Consider the following 3,890-nt stretch of genomic DNA (forward strand, 5'->3'; position numbering starts at 1 on the left):
TTCATGCACTAAAAGCACAAAACCGTAGGAATAATTTTATATGTAATGTTTTTATATTAATTATTTGTTCTAAACGTACATGTATAATTAAATTTGAAAGCTCAAATGATCGCCTATATAATGGAGGTGATTTGCTTTTGAGAAGTACGAAAAACATAGAGACATAGACAACAAATAATAAAATAATTAGTTCCATATTAAATTCTATCCATTTTCTCATTATTTACATCAATTACCTTTATTATATTTTAATATTGTTTATGCTATTATTTGACCAATTTATATATTGTTACCATGTTCATATTTATTCATCTTATTGTTGTTAGTCTACTCATAATTATGTGTGAGTAGTTTCTTAATCTAGAGGAGGAGAAGCCATGTTTGATTAGTCATTTACACATGTTGAATTAGAGAATTATATTATCAAATTGTTGCTTATAATACATGCTTGTTTCATATTGTTAATCTTTGATTGTCGGCCATAATCGTTGATTAATTTGTTATTCATTTCCTAAGAGCGAAAGTCGGGAATTGAATTAGGCAAAGTATGTTTTAATAGTTCGATCTAATTTGTGCGAGAGCTCGTTAGTAATCGTTCTATGGTTGGGTAATAGACCGAGAGGAAATTGCTAATAACCTAAACAACATTTGATTTTATGTTCGTCTTATTTGACATCAATTTATGCTAATCTACATGTGTGACCCCATTCCCCCTAGATCCTTATTCATAATTGTTTACAACTTATTTTTCATCATTGCTTTTACTTTAATCAAATCAAACCAAACCAAATCGTGACCGACCTTGATAGAATTCTACTCATAGCTTGTCATATTGCATCCACCGTCTCCCTGAGATCGACCCCTACTTCCCTAACTACATTCATTTGTTGTTAGCTATGCCTAGGGTATTTTATCTTTGTTAGGTACGCGATAAGCCTACCAAATTTTGGCGCCGATTGGGGAGCACGGTTTTGTTTGCTTTGGGATTAGTTGATTTCTATCTTGTTTTTCTTTGTCTTAAGGAGCACTTGTTCCTTAAGACCGTTACTCACGATCTCCTCTAGGTTGTTGTCTTATGCCCAGATCCTCTCGGATTGGTGAATTACTTCAATCGATCCGAGCCGAAAGAACTTTGCATAGACGACTACGCTTCTTTAAGGAGATTTCTGAAGCTACATCTATTGAAGGACTTGAAAGTGTGAGGAGATCTTACGAAGAAGATATTCAAATTATTGAGGAAGAGGGGGATTCTAATTCAACACCACCAATCAAGAAGATGGTTCGTTTATCCGATCACTCCAAGCCCACTGCAGCAATGACAATGCTTCCTAGGGGCATTGTTACTACCCAAATTGGTGCGGCGTGATTTTGAAATCAAGCCGGCTTTCATTAGCCTTGTTGAGAGGAAGCAATTTGGTGGGAGTCCAACGGAAGATCCTAATTTACATGTTCAAAATTTTTGCGACTATTGCTCGATGATTAGGCAACCAGGGGTTACACAAGCTCAAATTAGGGAGATACTTTTCCCTTTTTCTTTGAGAGACAAAGCCAAGTTGTGGATTAATAGCCTTGATAGAGCCACAATGGAAATTACCGATTGGGATTCATTGGCTCTTGCATTTTATCAAAAGTATTTTCCCCCGGAGAAGACCCAACAATTGAGAAGCCAAATCACGGGATTCCGTCAAAATGGTCATGAAAGTTTGTTTGAAGCATGGGAAAGGTATAAGGAGTTGCAAAGAGAGTGCCCTCATCACGGGTTAGATCCATGGTTCCTTGCCATTACATTTTATAATGGTTGTTGTGCCGAGTCTCGTCGAGTTCTAGATTCCGCTAACAACGGGAGGTTTGACCAAATTGATACGGAACTTGCTCATTCTACCATTGAATCCATGGCGGTGCATGATTCCCAATACGTCAACTCTCGTAACACCCCATTGAAAGATAAGGAAGAGGATATAACTATATATCTTTTGAAAACTCAAGTGGCTCTTCTCCAACAACAAATGGACAACCGAGGAGCAAGCTCATCCCAATCTCATGAACAAGTGAATGTTACTAGCCAAGTAATGGTGTGTGAAGCTTGTGGAGGTGCGGGACATTGCACCGCTCTGTGTAGGGCATCTATTGAAGAGGTGAATGCTTTTCAAAGTTTTAGACAAAATCTCAGTCCTTTCTCCAACACCTACAATGAAGTTACAAAGTATCATCCAAACTTGTCCTACAAGAGCACCAATGTGTTAAATCCACAACATCAAATCCAAAATGTGCCACAACAACCAAGGCATGTTCAAGCACCCCCACCGGGTTTTCAAAATCAAATTCAAAGGCCTCATTATCAACAAAATTTCCAACAAAGCTTTCAACAACCCTTCCAAAATCAACAAACTCAAGGTCAATCATCAAATTACCAACAATCCAACCAAGGATCAAATAAGATTGAGTCTTTGTTGACACAAGTGGTTGAGACACAAAGGAATATGGCCGCCCACATTCAAAAGAGCGATCAAGCTAGGGATGCGACAATCAAAATGCTTGAAACCCAAATAGCCCAACTTGCCACCTCAAGTGCCCAAAGACAACAAGGTCAATTACCATCTCAAGGTGCACAACCTCATGACACCGCAAATGCTATCACTTTGAGGAGTGGTACCACTTATGATGAACCCCTTATGCCTAACGATGATGGTGGGGTAGTTGGTAAGGAAAGTGGTGATGTTGAAGATGGCAACAAGGTTGATAGGTCGAGAAAGGTTGAGGATGTTTCAAAGAAAGTTGATGAGACAATAGTGGTGGAAGATATGGAGGATGTTCCTCCAAAGAAGGATGATCAAGTCAAAGAGCCGGAAAAGATTCAAGTACCTTTCCCTCATAGATTAAAGAAGGCCCAAAAGGAGACTCAATTTGGTAAGTTCATGGAAGTGGTGAAGAATTTGCAGGTAACCGTTCCTTTTACCGAATTAATCACCCAAATCCCTTCTTATACTAAGTTCATGAAAGACATTTTAACTAGGAAGAGGACTTTTGATAATGTTGAAACTATAGCGTTCACCGCCGAGTGTAGTGCTCTTTTACAAAATAAGTCCCCTCCCAAGTTAAAAGATCCTGGTAGCTTTTCTATTCCATGCACTATTGGCACCTACACTATTGATAAAGCCTTATGCGATCTAGGTGCTAGTGTGAGTGTGATGCCATACTCAATTTGTGAAAGGCTAAACATGGGTGTCTTAAAATGTACTAGTGTCACCTTGCAAATGGCGGACCATTCTATAAAACGCCCTTTAGGTGTTTTGGAGGATGTGCCCGTCAAAGTTGGAAAGTTTTTCATTCCGGTTGATTTTATTGTTCTTGACATTGCCGAAGATTCACAAATCCCAATCATTTTGGGAAGGCCATTTTTACATACCGCGGGCGCGGTCATTGATGTCAAGAATGGTAAGTTAACATTGGAAGTAGGTGATGACAAGGTCACTTATAATTTGAATAATGCTATGAAGAGTCCAATGCTAGAGGAGTCATGTTATTTCCTTGATGTTTTGGATGTTGTTGATGTTATTGTAGATGACTCATTGCCTCGATCTTTAAGCAAAGATCCTTTGGAGGCACTCTTGTTGTTGGAATCTTTTTCAGGTGATGGAGATATTGGTAGTGAAGAAATTGATGCTTTGGAGGTGGAATTAGATGGAGAGGAGCTACCATTGGAGGAAAGCTCTCAATTCATAGGTTTGGTTGCTACTTCTACCAAGGTTGAGGTACAAAAACCCGAGCTTAAACCCCTCCCCTTGAATTTGAAATATGCTTTTCTTGACGAGTTGGAAATGTGTCCGGTCATAGTTAGTGCCCACTTGAGTGAGAGTCAATTGTCTTCATTGTTGGATGTGTTGAGAACA

The 3,890-nt window shown here is 38.8% G+C and overlaps 1 non-coding gene across 1 annotated transcript; it reads right to left on the reverse strand.

Annotated features, from left to right (window-relative positions):
* Nucleotides 1-1,654: 1,654 nt before the first annotated feature.
* Nucleotides 1,655-1,762, reverse strand: LOC141624917 (small nucleolar RNA R71). Its single transcript, XR_012534719.1, has one exon. It is a non-coding gene; the product is annotated as a small nucleolar RNA R71 (small nucleolar RNA).
* Nucleotides 1,763-3,890: the final 2,128 nt, after the last annotated feature.

This window comes from Silene latifolia, chromosome X, assembly GCF_048544455.1.
Source record: "Silene latifolia isolate original U9 population chromosome X, ASM4854445v1, whole genome shotgun sequence".
Classification (NCBI taxonomy): Eukaryota; Viridiplantae; Streptophyta; class Magnoliopsida; order Caryophyllales; family Caryophyllaceae; genus Silene; species Silene latifolia.